Raw genomic sequence first — 21,771 nt, forward strand, 5'->3', positions numbered from 1 at the left:
AAAACCCCACACCAATCAATAAGGGTAGATCAGTGTGTCAAAGCTCGTGGAGATGAAACCTTACATTTACCGCCTTACCATTGCGATCCCACAGTTGGTTGGTAAACTTACATTTTTTTTAGTTTGGAGACACACATGAAATTTTCTTTTCCGCGGTTGGTCCGATGTGTTCATTACATTCTGAATTTAAATGAATTTTCGATCATGAACGGATTTTGAGTTAAATTGTGATTCATGGTTATCATTTTGACTCGGGTTTTTTAATACAAAATCATGGACTCGGATTCGTTTTTTCCCCATTATGTTTTTAGTTTCTTGCCATGGTGGCAAATGTGGGGGACTCACATCTTCTCGGGAAACTGGTTCCTGCGAGTAAACCAAGGAATTCCAAGTCACACGGGTAGGGAATTGTTTGCAGTGTGAGTGGGGCCGTCGTGGCTTTTGCGATAGAGTCATTGTGATTTCTGACAGAGAATTTGTGATTTGTCACAGACTCTTTGCCCGCCATACAGCTAGAGTATTGCTGAGTGCGGCGTAAGCCTAAACCCGCTCTCTAAACTCACAGACTCTCTGCAATAATGCGTGTTATAATAAGCATTATTATTATAAGCAGTGTGTGGTATTAAACACATGCCATCTTGCAACCTTATAATTTACTTTATGAAATTTAGCAATAGCACAGACATATTTTTATTAAAATTTGCAATGAAAGTTATTTTGATATGAGTAGAAGATCGAGATTAACAGATTAACAACAAAATATTCACACCGACTTATATCACGTTATCAACAAAAAATTGTGATACATATATATGATATATATATATATATATATATATATATATATATATATATATATATATATATATATATGTGTGTGTGTGTGTGTGTGTGTGTGTGTGTGTGTGTGTATGTATATATATATATATATATGATGTGTTGTGTTATTATTTCGAAATCGTTCGAAATCTACTTGATATATATATATACACACACACACGCTCGCACGTACACACACACATACACACGCACGCACGCACGCACGCACGCACACACATATATATTAACATCAATTTCACAAAAATAATACTGTAGAAATGTCATAGTGTAGCACCACTCGTAACAGACACTCTCGAATGACAGATGATGCTAAAGGAACATCCGTATTATTTTGTGTTCTTTCATTTGAAAGCAATCAGTTCTTCAGTTGTATATAAATATAAACATTTCCTTGGCCAATGAATGGTTTGTATCATGCTATTTCATGTCGCCCAAATGAACAGAAGAAGAGATTTCTATATTACCCGTGGTGTGCTTCACGTACAGTTCTCCAGTTTGTACATTCTTAAATCATGTCTATACAACATTCTTAATGAGTACCTCCAAGTGATTGCCAATCACAATATCATTACCTCTCGAAATGGAACACATACAGCCAGGTAGCACAAAGCCCTATACACAGTCCTTAACTCACATAATTTTAGTCTGTACAAAAACAATTATTTTCAGAAGACAGTTTAGTCAAAGTTCATGATGAGTGAGTGGGTGAGTTTAGTTTTACGCCGCACTCAGCAATAATCCAGCTATATGGCGGCGGTCTGTACATAATCGAGTCTGGACCAGACAATCCAGTGATCAACAACATGAGTATCGATCTGCGCAATTGGGAACCGATGACATGTGTCAACCAAGTCAGCGAGTCTGACCATACGATCCCGTTAGTCGCCTCTTACGACTAGCATTGTCGTCTTTTATGGCAAGCATGGGTTGCTGAAGGTCTGTTCTACCTCAAGACCTTCACGGGTCAAGTTCATGATGATTTTGAAGATGATTGTAATGTACACGTTGTTGTAGGTAATGTTGACTATCTGTCAATCAGACATAGCTTTCAAGATGTGACAATGTGAACAATATGTGACTTAACACTACAGGCTTGAGAAAAATACTGTAGTGACACATCCCTGGGCTCACTTGCACAAAGCGATCTTAGCGCCACAATGATTGTAACTCCCATTCTTCAACATAGGCTTAAGATAGTTGTAGTGCTAAGATTGCTTAGTACAAGTGGGCCATGTTCAACTGGTGATTCGTGGCTATTTTAATCCCATATGTGATTTTTACTGAATTATATGTTTCCGGAAGATTGAAATAAAGCTAAGCTAGAGAAAACTATGGGGAAAAGGAAGGTATTTGCAGGAGGACTTTATGCCAGCAGACCGAAGTTGACTGATTCTGCACAATTCACGCATAATTCATATTCATGACAGAATTGAAAGCATGGAGCATGGGACAAATAGCATCACATTATACTTGACCAGTTATGATGTTCTAGTCGATATCGTCCTGACATGAGAGACCAAAAATGAAAATTTAATTTAGTTAAAACTACGACGAACTACACCTCTAAACGTTCACGTGATCTTCAGACACCACAGATACATTAATAGAAAAGTACACTTCCCATTCATTAACAAGATTTTACAAATTGTCTCCCGTCAGTTCTGTATTTGTGATTGTGAATTACCTATCACCGTGAATGAATTTTCCGTCACATCAATTTCATAATCACAAATTTTCTGTCACATTAGACAGATTCAGTGTTTTAGATATGGGTCTTCTTTGCGCTGATAAAACAGTCAGGTGCTGACTTTTCATGCTACAATTATTTATTCAATCAGTTTTTAGAATATATCAATTAATCACCAAAAAGTGTGAAATCTTAACACTTTATTGCTTTGCATGATTATCCTTGCTAAAGGAACATAGCATTGGGGAAAAATATGAAAATGATACCCTTATACAGTAAATATTAAATGTGTATTGGACATTTATTGTACCTTCCCCTCGCCTTGCAGTTACTAAAATCACAAAGACTCTGTTACATACATACATAAAAACCACAAAGACCCCACTCTCACTGTAACCAGGTTCGATGCCAATCAGCTACTGGAATTGCAGGACGATAAAGACTAGAGCTGCACGGTATTACCGATATACCGGTATATCGCAACACGCTGTTCAAACGGTACGTATGGCAATATCCTTTCTGAGAACCGGTATACTGGGTAAAGACCACATGAAGTTTTTGTGAGTATCTTTATGGTTTAAATCAAAATCGACACAGAATGCCATTCACAACAAATGTTTCCCTCATTATTCAGAGACAAAACAACAAAATGCTACACCTTAACATGTGTAAAAACGAAACTGAATCCTTCACTATGCAATCTCATTTTGGGATTCCTGTAATCAGAATCCTGTCATATGTTAGGGATTTATAATGTATTAAATAGGATTGACATGCACAATTTTTGTCAGTCTCTGTCAAACACCTAAGTTAATACGTACCGCATTACGGACACCTGGATCGCAATATATTGCAATACCATTTACTTGCCGATACACAGCCCTAATAAAAACACGCTAAACACGCTTCACGCACAACGTAGGAAGCGGTCGTAAAATATTTTGTTTTGCTCCACTAGTGGAACACTTGCGCTCAATGGGTCGGTTGAAACACATACTGAGTGATTGAGTGGGTATGGTCGTAGGCCACATTTAGCAATAATCCAGCAATATCACGGAGGAGGACACTAAAACATTCATCCATTTGGGTCATAGCGCCCAGGTTTTCGCCAAGACGAGCGGACGCTTTAACCACATGGGTACCTATCATTCCTCTTGCCGTATAGGGACGGTAGGGTGGCCTGAACCATCGTTAAGAGGATCGGCACCTCACACACGGAGCGGATCGCTCAGGTTCAACCCAAGACGAGAATACAGACCTACAGAAATAACCTGATTTACAAACAGACATTCAAACTTCTTTTCATTCAAATTTGAACATTGAAAACACAAAGAAGCGTCACCTTTGAAGTCGTGATCTCAGCTGGTATGCTACCATTTCACGAAAATACTAATAATTCGCAACAAACCTACGGCTTAAAAAATATATATAATTTTGCCCTTTTGTCCAGGTAAAAAATAACACATTCACAGATCCCGACACACTGTTCGCTGTTACACTTTACACAACCTGAATACAAACAGTAAGTCACATTGCAGATAGTTGCACGATAAAATCAGATATACAAAATAGTCAAACACTTAGGAAATAGTTAGTCGATTCCCCTGTTCAGCACCATTGAGCAGATCAAAATTGGAAAATGCATGGGTGTTGTACAAATGAATAATTATTAGTGCAGCATTTATTATTTCATATTTTAAAGATAACACATTTATCATTATTATTATAATCTTTTTGTCTTGGAAACGTACCGATGAATTTAACTTAAAACAAAAAGGTAAATCAACTAAAGTGAATTTAACATCACAGTTTCAAATCGCTCTAAATGGTATTGTTTGTATTACAAGGGGGTAAGCGCAGCAGTTGGAACAGTGAAACAAATGCACGAGCGGTACGTAAAGAACGTCCGCTTACATAGACCAATCCTACTTGTTCTCGGTGTTTCATTCAATGTACGTATCCACTTTGTAATGCAAACCAGTAACAGCGAAATTTCACGAAATGAATGATCATGATTACAGTCTGACTGTAATATATATGCAGGGTAGGTAGTGTAATATATATGCAGGGTAGGTAGTGTAATATATATGCAGGGTAGGTAGTGTAATATATATGCAGGGTAGGTAGTGTAATATATATGTAGGGTAGGTAGTGTAATATATATGTAGGGTAGGTAGTGTAATATATATGCAGGGTAGGTAGTGTAATATATATGCAGGGTAGGTAGTGTAATATATATGTAGGGTAGGTAGTGTAATATATATGCAGGGTAGGTAGTGTAATATATATGTAGGGTAGGTAGTGTAATATATATGCAGGGTAGGTAGTGTAATATATATGTAGGGTAGGTAGTGTAATATATATGCAGGGTAGGTAGTGTAATATATATGCAGGGTAGGTAGTGTAATATATATGCAGGGTAGGTAGTGTAATATATATGTACGGTAGGTAGTGTAATATATATGCAGGGTAGGTAGTGTAATATATATGTAGGGTACTACCTCTTGCAAACCCTAAGCGATCTGGCAGCCCTATTAAGTTGACAATACACATCGAGGCCCCAGTCAAACATTCATCTCCCCTCGAAGACATAATTCATGTAACTCTCTAGAAATCCACGGATTAAGATATCTCTTTACGTGACGGAATAAAATGTTAATTGTGTTCGTAACGAAAACCTTCACATCAGCCTGCATATATGTGTCGTATCAAGGTATCGATACCTTCAACGCTGTATCTAATAGCGTTTCTTTTCATCCAGAATTAAACGTCGTTGTATACAAGCATTCTGTCAGATCTAATATGACACGTGAGTGCAATTATAAACATAATAACAACTGTGGCTTTAGAAAAGCATGAAACGATGTGAATATGAAAAACACACTGTTACTGAAAATACCAACATCGTGACCACAGAGTTGCTTTGATATTGATTAATTAAACAGCTGTGAACACCTGTGTGGTCACGCCCCATCATACGACTGTTGTTCCACCTTACTTGTGCACGTTTCGGCAAAATTGATGTTGTTTGAGAAAATTAATATTTGGGAAGCATTTACAAAGATTTGATTAAACCTATTACCTAAATGCATTATCCCTTTACCCTCTACGTTTATACTTACAGAATCGTGTGAGGGGCGTGATAATACGGTAATTCAGTGCGTGACAATAGTGGGGAGGAAGTCCAACTAATGGAATATCCTAAACAACACCTGAGGTCCTACCACCCCTACATCTGGGCGAATATTTCTTCCCTGTTGTCTTGTTAACATGTTTCCAGATTGTCCTGTGTTCGTCGAGTATTGATTATAATGTAGTTTCTCTTCTACATATTACAGACCAGTAATTCTTTCATATATAATGATAAACGTTCATATGACACATGTTTGAACTCACACTCGTTTCGCAACCAATGCAAAACGAATATAGTATTTACCTAACAACTAAGGTTTTTGGAAAGGGAATATAACGAACTATTGCTGTTGTTGCTATTGCTAATGCTTTTACGCCTGTCATATATCCTCGATCCCCTGTAATGAATAGTTGTAAATCCCCTGACATGGATGAAATGCGGAGAAAAAAATCACTTTCACTTCATTATTCGCACAAGTATAGCGGTTAAAGGGGCACTGATGCGGAGCAATTTCCGTGGACTGGTGTAAACTTTTGTTATTGTTTTTCTCCAGTGAGTACCCGGATGATATCCCAGAATTCGTGACTGGTTCGTGACCTCTGCTGCGCAGTCCGTATGTGCAACTGATAGTTTAATTATAGACAGATCAACTGAGGGGAAGTCATTTTTACTTCATTACAAATGCATTATGAAAACAAATGAAACACTTTGAAGATTAATCATCTGCCAGTGGTAGAAATGGTAAAAAACTATTAGGACGGGAAAATACCGAAGCCAATGCACGTCTCTATATTTTGTCTCACAACCCTAATTAGTTTATTGTCATATTTGTATGATTTTGAAAATTAATAAAAAAAACACACGGTCTGCTTATACTCATAGTAAATTTCTTACATAACAGCAACATTTATACATTGTATAGATAGCCAATGTGGATCCTATTTCACACACATACGCAGTCTAGTGTGTGTTTTCTGTCATATCGATTCTGCTGAATGCTACAACAAATAAATTAAAACAAAATGCAAATAATGAATGTACAACAGACTAATTTCATAGCAACAATGTCAGGCTACTACCTTGTTCAGGAATGTATCCATCAATATCCACGTACAAGAAATCGTATTCCATTCATTTGCAGCTGGTAAATAATCCTGCTCTGTGTCGCGTGTCTTACACAACTGTCTAATTTGCGAAAAAGTAACACATCGTTTCACGTCTTTCGTTGGTGAAAACCTGATAAACCTCTCATTGGTCACCCAAGATAGCACACCTGGCAACTAATTGTATTATGTCCGCTATTCTAAGTAATTTAGTTAACGAATAATGAGCAATCAATCAATCAACGCAAGGGTGGTTAATTCTTTGAAGGGAGGATGTTGTTTTTACAATCGCACTTTACGACAGGGTGTAGTCATCTACACACACTACCTTTTGACAAAAGTAATTAATCAATCAGTGTGTTATCGGCTAATCCTTTGATCGATGTTTGTTTTTGTAACTCAGCTGATAAACCCTCTTGCATCACTTACATGCACATATTACATAACATACAATACATTTGCCATTACAGACCTTAATTTATAATGTTGAGTATTTACTCCAGACAGGAGAAATGCCAAATGGGAACCTTTGTTGAGTAACCTGAGTGGTGTTACTACTAATTATACCTGTTATAAATTCATTAATTGACCATCCAGAGAATGATGACAAATAACACGAGTAGGTTTACACCATCAAACGCGAGTTACAGCAAGGAAGATGTAATCTTTGTGTCGCATGCAGCCTGAAAACACTTATGGGCCGAAACTGTTTTGAGGATACCAACGGAATTTCGTTACATAAGTAATACATTCAGGCATTTGCTGTGTACTTGGGTAAATAGGTGAAATAAGGGGGGGGAGGGTTTACGTAAGAAAATTTTCAGATTTCTCTACCAAAGGCAAAGTCGTCGTTTATTGTTTACGAATTCAAATAAATCAACTGTGTGTTTTTATTATTTAATTATTTTATAAATAATAAACCATTGTAGCTACCATAGCTACCAAAAGTTACGTATGATATTTGCTATCACAGCTGAACCAACACTCAAAATTACCTAAATATGAAGTTTTGCAATCTTCCGGAGTGAAACAAATGGCTTGCTACCTGCCTGTAGACATCATATTTTCATGTAACATGATTGAATATCGAGGTTAAAAACAGAGAAATGGGATCAAATTGAGTAACTATACCATCCAAGCATCATATTTTCATGTAACATGATTAAATATCGAGGTTAAAAACACAGAAATAGGATCAAATTGAGTAACTATACCATCCAAGCATCCGAAAAAAACTACACTGCTGGGATATTTTGTTACGATCAGACAAGGAATACCATGGATGTTTTTAAATAATGGCATATGGTGGGCATCCAGCCTCCTGACTCTGTTGGGTGAAGAAATTCTGCTAATATGGACAGGAGCCCAGTTCCTTTGTCCGTCACGGTCGAAGGAGCGGGCGCTGACCAATTTGCAGTTTGGTTCCGTAATTAGACCGTTGGCGAGAAACATTATTCGCTCCGCATCAGTGCCCCTTTAAGTACTGAGCCGGATCTGAGAACTACATAAAAGCAACAATATTTTACAAATTATAAGATTTTGCTCATATTTAGATGCCCTAAATAAAAGGCTTGTTTTCTTCATGTAAAGATGAAAGGTGAAAGTTTCAAAGATATACACACACTCATGAAGTTCAGCTGGCAATTATGCAATACAACATCAGAATCAGTGTAACACAGTGACGACACCAGGTGTTTGTAGAAGGTAAGCATATACTGCCCCATTGTGACATCCATGACACGCGAGCGCGCACACGCGCACACACATTGAATGAAAAATAAAAGGAACCGGTAATTAACCAGAAATTCATATTTAATGGTTATAATGGAATTGGACAAAGATTACGTAAATTTGACTGCACTCTTTGTCTGCACACACACCAAACACACGCGACCGCGCGTATGCATGCACGCACGAGCGCGGGGTCACGTGTGGCTGGGTCGTGATGCCAGTCCACGCATGTCGGTGTCAGCTAGGCAGGACAAGCCTGTTTGGTCGAGATGATGTTCGATGTCAGAATGGCCGCGTCTTCTGGCAGGGTGTCTCCTGGTTAAACCGATGACAAAATTATGATTGTTTATCTCTTTGACCCCAAATGTTTATATTTCTCGCCCACCAAAGATTGAAATCTAATGCTTTTCCTGAGAAGCAAGCACGCGCACTGAGTCTCAGTAGAACTGAGTGACTTTAGTTTTACGTCGCACTCAGCAATATTCCAGCTATGTGGCGGCTCCCTGTAAATAATCCTCAGTAGGAAATCCAAGACCCTGATATAAGTACAGGAGAAGGCTTCCTGGCAATACTGATAAAACTAGTTGTGTTGCAAGTAGCCCCAAATACTCTGCCCGAGGTGTTTGTATCTACATTTAGAAAACCACGTCACTTCCAAATTCCTGACATCAACACACCGGTGGAGATTTGTGGCACCGGATTCATCGACCGCAGAAACTGTCATGAGTCAACCAGATCTCCGATGGCTTCAGTGAATCATATTTAGGGTAAGTAATGACAGTCGTCCATGGTCACGTTGTCCAATGTCGCTAGAAACAGTGTTCAACAATGGTCACATTGCCCGTCAGACAGCGGTAATTCAGCTTGGGATAAACACCGATATAGCACTGTCAGATGATTCACACCGGGAACTCAACAAGTGGCAGTGTTTTCATCACAGCATTTGAGTCATCTGTTTTTAAGATACACAAATATTTTAATCCATATATTTAAGTCTAAAATCGGTTTATCCCTGCTCATAATCGTGTCAACGGATAAGGAAAAATGCGTGATTATGTATATGCACGTTGAACCAAATTCGTATCAGTATCCATATATGCCGTAATAGAAAAACGTAGTTGTTATTGTAAAATACTTGTAATTTCCCTACTTGGTTAACATTAAAGATCATATATATATTTGTAGATAACTGATTATGGCTGAAATCAGGTTTACTTCCTGCTGATATCATGAAGAAAGATGAGGTATAATCACACCAAACAGTGTAGTATGTTTAAAACATGCATCAGTATGTGCCAGAAGTGAGAATAGCTTTATGGCACCCTGGATGCTATATACCATCATCATGAGGATTGGGAACTTTAATTAACAACATTCATTAAACTTACCTTTGTATTTGTATCTGGCAACAAATGATGTGTGACTGTGTAGGTCATGACAGCTGACATCAGCAATGGCTTGCTTTGTTGTGATTGTCACTTGTATGTCTTGTAACGTGTTGACATGGCTCCAAAGTGTCATATTTATCGGAATAATACTTTGGTGTACTGATGCTTGATCTTGTCATCAAGGTATGATACCCTGTGTATACCCTAAAATAACAATCTGACCTCAAAACATGGGGAATTGCTCGACTTGTGTTGTTCTGATTTGAAGTTGATGTGGGAGATTGGGATCGATAGGAATCACAGAGAGATTATTGCGGGATTTTGAAGATACACTCACTGGTTTCACCAAAGTAGTATAGTTATATGAGACCTGCATAACTTGGATCTCTACTTCTGTATTCTAGTTGACATGTCCTTTGTTTAAGACTTTGTTGTTTAGCATTGCATTCAGCAATATTTCAAGCAAATTTGAAATTTCTATGTGTTTTGTTCTACCTTCCATACTCACCTTGCCAGGCTACCCTGGTTTACTTGCTTTATTTAGTGCTTTGGCATTGCAGGGAGTGATAGGCAGTGGGGAAAATAATGTAGTTTAATTAGAGACAGACTGCTTCCTAATTTGTCGTCATTGTATTAACCATAGTCTGTTACCATGGTTACTCTTTCCAGATGTATGCTACAAATGCCATTTATTGTTCCACCATAATGTTATTAAACCATACATCGAGCAATGGCATCAGTTGCATAAACATGTTAATTCGTCAAAAAAAAATTTATCATGTTTTGGTTATTTTCTGAGAAAAACATCTTGCATAGGTGGGTATCCATGGAAACATATAGTTAAAAAACAAGTACGAGTGACAAGATGCAGGCATATATAGGAATAGTATTCTTGTTTTGTTTGAAACCTCAAGTTTCAGAGAATTAAAATTGTCTTTTCAATGAATGATAGTGTTCAGATGTACATCCTTGTGTGTGAGACGAGCAATTTCTGGTCATTACAGACAGTCTTTTCATTACAAATGTTTAAATTTCCTGTCCAATGGCCAAATGATTTTCTCTAATTTTTTTAAGATGTTCCTGACTGTAAGTAGAGATGATGATAAATATGTGTCCTTTTGCTGTTAATTGTTCAGGAACTGAATAATGTTTTCTGTAATTATTTTGGAAAGGAAAGTAACTGACATTTTCATCTTTCTTGCTCACTGCTTCACAAAACATCCCAAGCACAAGGGTGATGGGAGTTGAAGATTATAATCCAGGAGTTTTGTTAAAGTTGACTTCCTCTTTCACAAAACAATCTTTACTAAGGTCACATGCACCTTCTAAGTGATTGTCCTCTTGGTGTATACAACACTGCTGTTTGGCTAGAATGTAGCGTCATTGTCAGCAGTACCGAAAACGTCAAAAGAATGGTTATTTGCACTTTTTTCCCATCTGTCAATATTATTGGCTGTTACAATTCAGCGGAGAGTATGTTTTTTTTTTGAGGTTCTCCATATGTGGTCATGCCCTCAGTGGCACATTTGACACAATATACGTGTATGGCACTGGTAATTAGTGGTTTAATTCACATCAAATCAAATCTGACACCTTAGTTTTTATAAAAAATCACAATCATTATTTCGATTCTATATTTGACTACCTATTTAAATTATTTCCACACAGCCAGTACCTAATTTTGACTCCAGCTCGAGCAGTTTGTAGCAGTGAAATACTGAGAAATCTGATTGGTTGCTGCTGGGGTAATTATTTATTCAGTGAGAAATGTTGTTACTGGACATTGCCAAGTTGACAGTGGATTTTATGCTAAGAAGTGGACTCTGAGGGTTAAATGAAATCTAATGTTTTTACTTGTTTGAAGTATCAAATCAAAATTGATCGAACCAAGGGTCCATTGTAGAAAACTGAATCAGAGTCTGTGTGAATCGTTGTAATCCTAACTGATGTCTGTGCCACAGAGGGAAGTCACCATGGAAATGTCCTTAAACTGAACATGAAAGCATTTTAGAATACCAAAAATAAAATCATGCATCATCACACTTGTGGAATCTGTACCAGTAGTGAACATACAGGTGTCTGTGTATATGCAGCTGCCAGTCATGCTAGTTATGCTACACCTCATCAGTGGTTTCATAATTTATTCATGTGTAAACACATAAACAGTCCTCAATATATATGCACATAGAAATGAATAAGGTAATGTATAAAAGTACAAGTTTTCCTTATTTTATATACAGAATTTCACTCTCCGTGTAATGCATTCCTTGTGAAGAAACCTGGAGAAAAATAAAAGAACACTTGTACTTTCACGAGTTTCCTTATTAATTTCCATCAGTATATATTTCAGATTAAGCACAGCAGTGCTAAGTTTTCTGTTTTGCATTATCTAGGAAGTGTGATCTTGTTCATCATACATGATGATAAGCAAAACGTGTTCCTTCGAACGTACATATGTATATATAGTTTACATCAGCCCTCACATAGAGCTTGTTGCAGGGCCATGTTATACAGAAAAAGCTAAAACAAGTATTAATATCTGTGCATGTGCTGCCAGTATTTGGTTACAGATAACTCCTGATAAACATACAGGTGTAATGTGTAGTGTAATTAAAGGACTGAGGCAATATCTGTTGCTAACTGCACATGCATTTATCAATGATGTACATTAAATACATTACTACTAAGTGGATTGGAGTATAATTTAATTTGGGCACACTTGTTGAAGCTGACAAATTGCAAGAACCACTTGTTATGGCCTGATCAAAACAACTTCCTTGATAAGGGAAATGATATCGATAGATAGTATTTTATGGAATCATCTCCAACTCTGTATGATGAGCCTACAGCATCTGCTCTTGCCAGCAACATCCACTCCACCAAACAGTGCCCTGTACTGTGAGCCTAGTCATCTGAAAGAATTAAGTCTTCACACAGAACAATACAGAGCATCAACTACAAAACCCTGAAATCCACCTGTTAACAAACTGCACTTTCTGTCATCAGTCTGATCTCTTCTATGAAATGGAGTCCAGAGACTCCTCAAGAAACATGCATATACAGATGTGGTCTTCAAGAGGAATAGCAGCATTCAAAATACCATTAGTGTATTAACAGTGACTGAATACACCTATCTTGATTTGTATCCACCACGTGTCCTTCAAGTAATCTCACACAACTACTAGGCAATGGAGTAGAGAATCTGGTCTAATTGTAGTACAGATGATCTATTGTCGTGCATCCAGTGTTGTGATCAATGATGTTCTCTTGTAATTGACCAAGAAATGTGATTATTTCCACATCCAGCCTAGCTGCCCTTGACTGTAATTATACGCCCAGACCATAACTGCATATGTTGACATATAACTTTACCTCGTAATGGACTATGTCCAAGATGACAAATGCTGTGCACATTCAATGAAAATACTGTTAATTTTGTGGAATCAGAATGCTGTAAGGACAATTGAGGCTTTGTATTTTATAATATTGACAAAAAATAAGGGAACTAAGAAACTGAATGAACAAATGTTCTGGTGAAAGGGTGGCATAGTACCCAAACACAACATCCAATGACAATGAAATCCCACATGATGGATTACCAACACTTGATGCATGTACACACAGAAGTTACCCTAAGTAAACGTATTGGAGAACTCACAGTCACTAGTGCAACACATGCTGAAAAATGCCTCTGAGGTAGTATCTCAATGACCAAACAAAATGGAGAATTGTGGAGATGATAAAGGAGGGGTGGAGGGGTAGGGTGTGGACATCATCGTGTCAGCTTGCCCAAATATTGGGTAAATCAAAAAGTGTAATTTCATGCCTCTGGGACAAGTACTGTCAAACAGGTTGGGTTTCAGTGAGACCTGGGTGTGGTAGACCAAAAACAATGACACCACGGCAGGATCATCTCTTAGATAAATGTCCCAAAGCAATAGGTTGAAATCAGCACCTGCCGTCAATAGAGAACTCCATACATTCTATGGGAGACGAATTTCAGTTCCTTTACTATTTTTTGGTAGTATACTGCTTTTATTGATAGAAGCAATTACCTCAGAAAATGTGATGGTTTTGTTATGTTCTGATGGTGTTTGGCCATGAACAAAATTAGATCATTTAGTGACTGAAATTTGTAGCATATATATTTGTATTTGAAAACACACCACCACCTATAACAGGATTAATCAATAGATAAGAAAAAAATGTATACAAGGTTAGTCTTTTCAGGAGTGAGTGAGTGAGTGTGTTAAGTTTTATGCTACACTCAGCTGTATTCCCGATATATGGTGGTAGTCTGTAAATAATCGAGTCTGAACCAGACAATCCAGTGATGAACAGCATGAGCATCAATCTGCCCCACTGGGAACCAGTGACGTGTCAACCAAGTCGGCAAGCCTGACCACCTGATAATGTTTCTTACAACAAGCATAGTCACCCTTTAAGGCAAGCATGTGTGCTGAAGACCTATTCTACTCTGAACTTTCACAGGTCTCTTTACACGCTGCTTCTTATTGGTTAGGATAAGATTTTCATGACAGCTTTCATTTTCATACAGCAATATGTAGTGTGGATGGATATTGACTTATTGAAATAATTATTCAGTTGTGGGACAACAAGTGATTTAAGTGTCATGATATCAAGCTTTGGTTTTGTTTAATTGCAGAACACTTTCATGTAGCTGAAGTATTGTTGGAACTCGGTACCACCCATAGTTATCTCCCTTTTGTAGCCTTTCAGTAGTGGTTTTTGCCTCATTTCTGGTACTTTAGTTAAGATTTATTCAGTCAATCCAACGTGATGTGACAGTTACAGTCTTAGTAAAATGGATTGTGTGCAAAATAAAGATGAATTAGTCCTGTAGACACTACTTGTCCGTAGCAATAGATCAGACACTAACTGTAGACACAAGCAAAGCAACTGCTCTAGCTAGTCACTTTAACATGTGGAATACCACTATGACATTGTGTGTCCTGGTTCTTTGTCAGAGACTGAGGTGTCATATATCTTATTATCAAGTGCATAGACATGGTCAGCAAAAGTCTGAAAACATAAAACAGATTGTATATTGATTCTTGGATGTTTGTGTCGGGAACAATAAATAATAAATAGCATAATGTTGGAGAAGGAGAAGTTCCCACTCTTCTGTCTGTTGAACTTGCTTGGGGTTTCTCATCTGTGAAAAGCTGAAGTAGAAGCTACTTACTTTGTGGTTTGAAGATGAGAATTGAATACTTTAGGAGACAATGCTCTCTTTTTGTCACAAGATGGTGTTGTTTTAATTCAAGTGAAAAGTATGCAAATTTCATTTCATTGATTCATCTGTGTAAGCATCATGTGTGGCTGGGAAATAGAGATCCAGCCAGTGGTACAGTATCTGGCCCTTGATGGTTGATCTCCCACAGCATTGTGTACTGTCTGGCCCGTGATGGCTGATCTTCCATAGCATTATACTGTATCTGGCCAGTGATGGCTCTTCCATAGCATTATACAGTGTGTCTGGCCCGTGATGGCTCTTCCATAGCATTATACAGTGTGTCTGGCCCGTGATGGCTCTTCCATAGCATTATACTGTGTCTGGCCAGTGGTGGCTGATCTTCCATAGCATTATACTGTGTCTGGCCTGTGATGGCTGATCTTCCATAGCATTATACTGTGTCTGGTCCGTGATGGCTGTTCTTCCACAGCATTTATGTACTGTCTGGCAAGTGGCCACAGCATTTTGTTGTTTCACCAGTGATGGCTGATCTTTCAGGACATTGTCCAATGTATGGCCAGTGATGACTGAACTTGTATATACAATGTGGCCAGAACTTGTTGATCTTCAAAAGCTTTAAGCAGTGTCAGTCTTGTGATTTGCTGACGTTCCATGTTTTATGCAGTGTTAGTATGTGTTAGTATGTGTTAGTATGTTAGCTAAAACATGAAAGTGTGTTCTGATGTTGGCAGTTAGAAAGGTTGGTAGGCAAGTGAGTCGGTCTTTTTGTGACCAATCCATTGTGAATTAAGTATTGTTAAATTCATTCTACATTTGGGACATCGCAGACTGTACCTGGGAACATGGGATAAAATGCATGCCATACAGGCTGGCCACCTATGACTTAACTGTTGACAAACATCGGCTGCTGGTGATCAGTTCTTCCAAGGAATCCCAGTGGTGTTAAGAAATGGTCAAGTAGCAAAGTATGTAGAATGGCATTTTACACTGTTGATGGAGAATCATATGCAGATTAAGAAGTGTCTCACGGTATCAGTGGAAACATATATCATCCTAACACAACATCTAGTAGGAAATCTGCCACAGGCCTCTGTGTAACAAAATAATGAATGTGCTGGCTATGGTCCGAGTGACTGGATGTTCGCTGACCTTTGCATCTTGACAGAATGCAGAAAGTATTGATTTGAAGTCTTTGTTAAAGGGAGATAATTTGCGTGGGCCTCGTTGACAAACTCATTTATCAGAATGCCATAGTTGAGGTTTGGAAAACAACTGTGATGGAGTCATTTGTTTGTTCTGTCACCTCTTTCAGGAATCCCCTCATTCAGATTGAACAGCAGTTATTAGTTTTGTTTTCTGCAAAACTGCCAAATTTGAATTTGAAATTATAAGTGAAATAAATAATTCATATGTAAGATGAAGGTCAGCATGTGTAGGAGGGAAACATGCACTATCAGGTTTGTCCATGCACCAACTTACCCTTGAAAACAGGGGCCTGGGAAATGTTTGGCTATTGAAAAATGCTACTGATTTGTATGTTGTTGTCTCTTGTTTTGAGAGTCGAGTGATACAGATGGTCACATTATGTGACCTGGTGCAATGTTTGATGCCTAAATGAAGTGGATTATGACATAAGCTTCTTATAAGAGCTGCATAATGTGGGTGGTCACATCGTGTGACCTGGCTCAATGTGTGATATATGGACAGAGTGGATTGTGATACATGCTTGTTGTAAGAGCCAAGTAAAATGGGTGGTCACATCAAGTCCTAATGGCTCAGTGTGTGATACCTATAGCTAGATGGCAAAATTAATGGCCGAGTGATATGGGTTTATGCAACTGTGATGAGTAATATTGTAAACAATTCTGTGAAATGATCGTCACTGCCTTAAGCTGAAAATTCTGAACTGTATTAATATTTTCTAAAAAAAATTTCTTATAAAACAGAGAAGTAAATGCCTTCAGGATTGAAAAAGCAGTTAATATGATCCCTAACGACTGATAGTGGTACTGAACAATGGTGCTATATTTGATGGATGGGTATGTGAATGTACTTGTCGTTGCAGCAGTTATTGTATGAAATATGCTCACTGCATCAGACACACATTTACGCTGGACAGTCAAACCATCAGACCAATGATTGTTACAATCTTTCATCCTCGACTGTTAAGCTGGAGGTCAAGGAGAACCAGACAAATGTATTGCTTTGTGTCGATGATGTTGCCAGTGACATCTACAAGTCGACTGTAATATAAGATACAAGTGGATATTGCATGTATGTTTAGAGTAGGCGTGCTTTGTCTGCTTGAGAACACTTGCCTGCTAAACTGCTGCGCTAATCTCGATCTCCATGTGTTTCTTCCTGCTGTGGTGGGGTCAAGATGGACTAAATGCAGATCTCTGTGACACACAACAGGCCTCTGTGACACACAACAGGCCTCCGTGACACACTACAGACTTCTGCGACACACTACAGGCCTCTGTGACACACTACAGACTTCTGCAACACACTGCAGGCCTCCATGACACACTACAGACCTCCATGAAACACTACACTCCTTTACACACTACATGCCTCCATGAAGCACTACAGGCCTCCATGAAACACTACACACCTTTACACACTACAGGCCTCCATGAAACACTACACTCCTTTACACGCTACAGGCCTTCATGAAACACTACAGGCCTCCATGAAGCACTACATTCCTTTACACTCTACAGGCCTCCATGAAACACTACACTCCTTTACACACTACAGGCCTCCATGAACACTACTTACACTTACTGAAACATTCACTTATGACATGTCATAGTTTTCAGTTATCACCAGGACCAGTAACAGAAATACCACCAATGCTATTAAGACAAAAGTGAAAAAATAGTTTGTTTTTTTCCAAAAAGATAATTCCTACTGTGTACATCTACATCATTATGATCATAAGTAAGTAAAGAGAGGTTATGGAGTAGCCTGGTGACATTAATTATTCAGTTCAATTCTTTTTTTTCGGTTTGTAGACAATCAGCCCATGTGCAATGCATACAAAAAGAGTACACTTTTGTAGAAAAGGCGGAACTTTACACAGTAACTCATTAACAGACATATATTGTGTTGGAAGGCTTCCATTATGTGGTCAGTCATTCCTCATGTTCTGTCGACAAACAGAGTTAAAATGTCAGATACATCAGATACAAAAAGGTAATACACAGCTACTTGTGAATGCTGATGGTTTCTTCTGGCAACATGGAATCAACAAATACAGGAATGGGAGTGAGTATGGCTTTACGCCGTTTTTGTAGTATTCCAGCAATATTGCATTAGGACACACCAGAAATGGTCCAATCAGGGTTCGTACAATCTTGAAAAGGCACTTAGCCTTTAAACCACTGGAAAATCTATTTTAGCCTCGAAAACGACTTAAAAGACTTTGAAAAGCTTTGAATTTCAAGTTCAAGCTTGAAGTGAAGATTGTGTCTGCTAACCCATTCTAAACCGTAGACCGGTTTTCCAACCTTGACATCACCAGTACCCAGATGTTGCAGGATAGTAAACCGGCCAGACAGAAGTCACATCAAAAAGACATGCAATTTATGGAACCTTATACGTTAGCCGAGAGAGAACATGTTTGGGTATAGGTTATTCATGAACATCTTGCCTTGTAGTACTTATTAACTGCCTTTCTATACTGATATATTTAGCAAATCATTGGGACACTTTCTAGTTCAAAGTCAGGCTATAACACGTCTCAAAAGTCATGTTTGTTATCATTCATTCATTCATTCATTCATTCATTCATTCATTCATTCATTCATTCATTCACTCGCTTGTCTTATTGCCCGAAAAAGCCTTACAATTGGGGTCTTGAAATTCTGTATGATCCCTGAATTTCAGGCTTCACACACTGAATCCTTGTGGGGTATCGAACCCAGGTTTTTGCATGATGTGCTTCAGCTTATAAATCTCATAGGTCATGGGCCATGTCATTCTCTTCCCACCCGAGTTTATTCCTGTCATGTCTTCCTACCGGTATGTGACTTTTGTTGTAATATAACCCTTTCATGGTGCAAGTCTTCTGGATTGATGATTGGCTGCAATCAGATTTAGTTGTGCAATCAGCAGTGTTGTTTCAAAAGTGATCATTTGCAAAGTTGCAGTAATTTCTGTACACTTTGGGATAACTACAACATCTTCCCCAGCACGATGCACAAACATTTCTTCAAGAAAGAACCTAGTCATGTAATGGAGGACATCTCCATCAACCTCACTGACAATGGACATGTTGTATGTCACATCAACAAAAACATCTTGTCGATTCATTCCTGCACTCTCTGTTGTGTCAGTTTCAGCTTTCCAGTTGAAAATGAAGTACCGAATTTATCCCTCGCATTTTGATCAATTGACTCCATGGCGGCCACCATATTGGACCTAAGGCGATGTGATCGGATTGGATAGAAAGAAGGGAGATAATTTGTGTTGTGATTTTTGCCACTAAGGGATTTTGGGAGAACATAGACGTACAGTTGTATTAGAACAGAGGTTATGTCGGAAGACACTGGTCATATTACTGGACAGAAATATTATGTGTATACTTGAAAGTAATTCAGACATTGGACAAGCCAATGACAAGGAACATGTTCGTTAAGGGAATAACTCATGTAAATTAAAGTTCATTTTATGTATATATTCCCTACAATGTTTGGTTTCAAATGTGGACCCATCTTGCAGTTCATCAGGCAAGCATAGTTACTTCCCTTTCCAAATTACTGATACTCTGGTTGGCCACAGTGTGTCACTTTATTGATTGATATTTAAGTCAAGTGTTCTAGAGGTGAGTAAGTACTGATAAACTCTGGCACGTAGATTTGTAGACTTGAGTATAGGTCTGTGCCGATCATGGAGCTATCGGTATCCAGTGGGTTGAACCAGCACAGATAATGGACTGACAGATGTGGACAGTCCTCCCAGAAAGATAACCACATCTAGACAGTAAGAGTATTTATAGATCAGTAGTAAGCATGACTTAATGTGTATATAATCTAATGATCGTTTACTTCTTACTTCTACTTATTTACTTCTAATTATTAGTCTACTGACCACTCTGACAGAGACCACATGATTACTGATAGGTGCAGTGATGTTGTGTCTGTCCATCTGGCTACAATACAGCTGTGGTTCGGCCACCCAGAAGATCATAACTTGGAATGGTTGACAATGTCTGTTGACAGCGATGTATGATGGTCTATACAGATCAATAATGAGCTGCATCCAATGAAGACTTGTTATAGAGGGCATTGTTTGTAATATTTGTGCACATTTGTGGGGGTTAAATGCGGTCTTCCACACAGACAGGCCATGTGGTTTTTATTGCTGTTGTTTCTGGTTTATTCTTTTTGATGAAACCACCTGGTACCCACATATTCCTGCCACAGATTCATTTTTTCTGCTCTCTTTCCATCCTTTCCTCCTAACCCTTCTGTAGCCATCCCATTATTTCACAGGAATGCTTGTGAGAAAGCTATTGCCATTTCCGCACTTGCTTATGCTGAAGTGAGAGACTTGACCAGTATTTCAGTAAATAAGGTAGATTGGAGCATAGGATATTGCTTGTCCTCTCATTGATTCTGTTAGCCCGACTGGGAAGAAGGTGCGTGGGCCGAGCACCGTTCTTTAGAGATTGGCTGACTGAATTGGCAGTCGGGCAAACTGCCAACTGTTCAATAAATGAGGAGGATCGCCTCTATAATGCTTGCGGTTAGAATTCTCAAGCTTCTACAAGTCTGGGTTATTTTCATTTTGGCTTTTAACAAAATTTGACTTGTTTTGTAGAGTCAAAGAGAATTTTTGTATCAATTTTATGGTGATTTTGCAGTTGCTTTTTTCCCAAGTCAGAAAACATCCTTATAGCTATTCTCACATATGTCTTTGGGAGATTGGTTTCACTAGGGGAGAATTTTTGTCACTGATATTGGAAATCAGTTTTCCTTCCTCTCAGTCTTGTTTCTTTGGCTTCAAGAAAACTGTTCTTAATCTTTCACCTTTTCAGAACATGCCCAACAAATTCATTGTCAGGAAAACCCTTGGAGAAAATTTCCTTCTGTTTTACAGAGTGTGATGTGGACAACTATGTAAAATTATTGCAAAGGACTGTTTCATATAAAACAGACATGCTTCATGTAACCACAGTCAAGGTAGAAGACCTGCATGGTTGGGGGGTGGACTAAAGCCCCAGGAGACAAGCCCAACAGACAAATCCCCCTTGGACAATAGTCCCAGATATCTCAGACAAAAGCCTTAGATAATATATAAGAAAACAGTTCAGATTTAACAAGATTTATTGACATCAAAGATAAACATTGCTTTTGAAAACAAAAATAGCAGCACCACTGAAACTTGTCACATGAAACCTGATATTGATACTAATGTTGTTTACATTTTAACCTGATCTTACTGTCTGTCCTTGGGAAATTCGGGAACAGTTTTTGCATTGTCTTTTAAGTCCATACACAGATTTTGCAGTCTTTTTGCATGTTGGTCACGGACACTTTCATCCAATGGCCAACTTATTTATGTTCTTCTTAGTGTACATAAAGCCCTCCTGTACTGTAAGAAAGGAGGTATGAATACGAGAAATGTTACGAGATCTTAGGCTTACAAGAGTTTTGTTAAATGGG

At 38.3% G+C, this 21,771-nt stretch overlaps 1 protein-coding gene across 2 annotated transcripts in view; it reads left to right on the forward strand.

The window, feature by feature from the left end:
- The first annotated feature begins 9,113 nt into the window (after positions 1-9,113).
- Positions 9,114-21,771, forward strand: part of LOC137298090 (mitogen-activated protein kinase kinase kinase 13-B-like) — an 83,097-nt gene continuing 70,439 nt past the window's right edge. The window contains exon 1 of one of the 2 annotated variants that reach the window (XM_067830165.1): positions 9,114-9,261. The gene's annotated coding sequence lies outside the window, so the exon portion shown is untranslated. The remainder of the gene's footprint in view (positions 9,262-21,771) is intronic. The other variant, XM_067830166.1, reaches the window with a different exon arrangement.

Source organism: Haliotis asinina, chromosome 10 (genome assembly GCF_037392515.1).
Source record: "Haliotis asinina isolate JCU_RB_2024 chromosome 10, JCU_Hal_asi_v2, whole genome shotgun sequence".
Classification (NCBI taxonomy): domain Eukaryota; kingdom Metazoa; phylum Mollusca; class Gastropoda; order Lepetellida; family Haliotidae; genus Haliotis; species Haliotis asinina.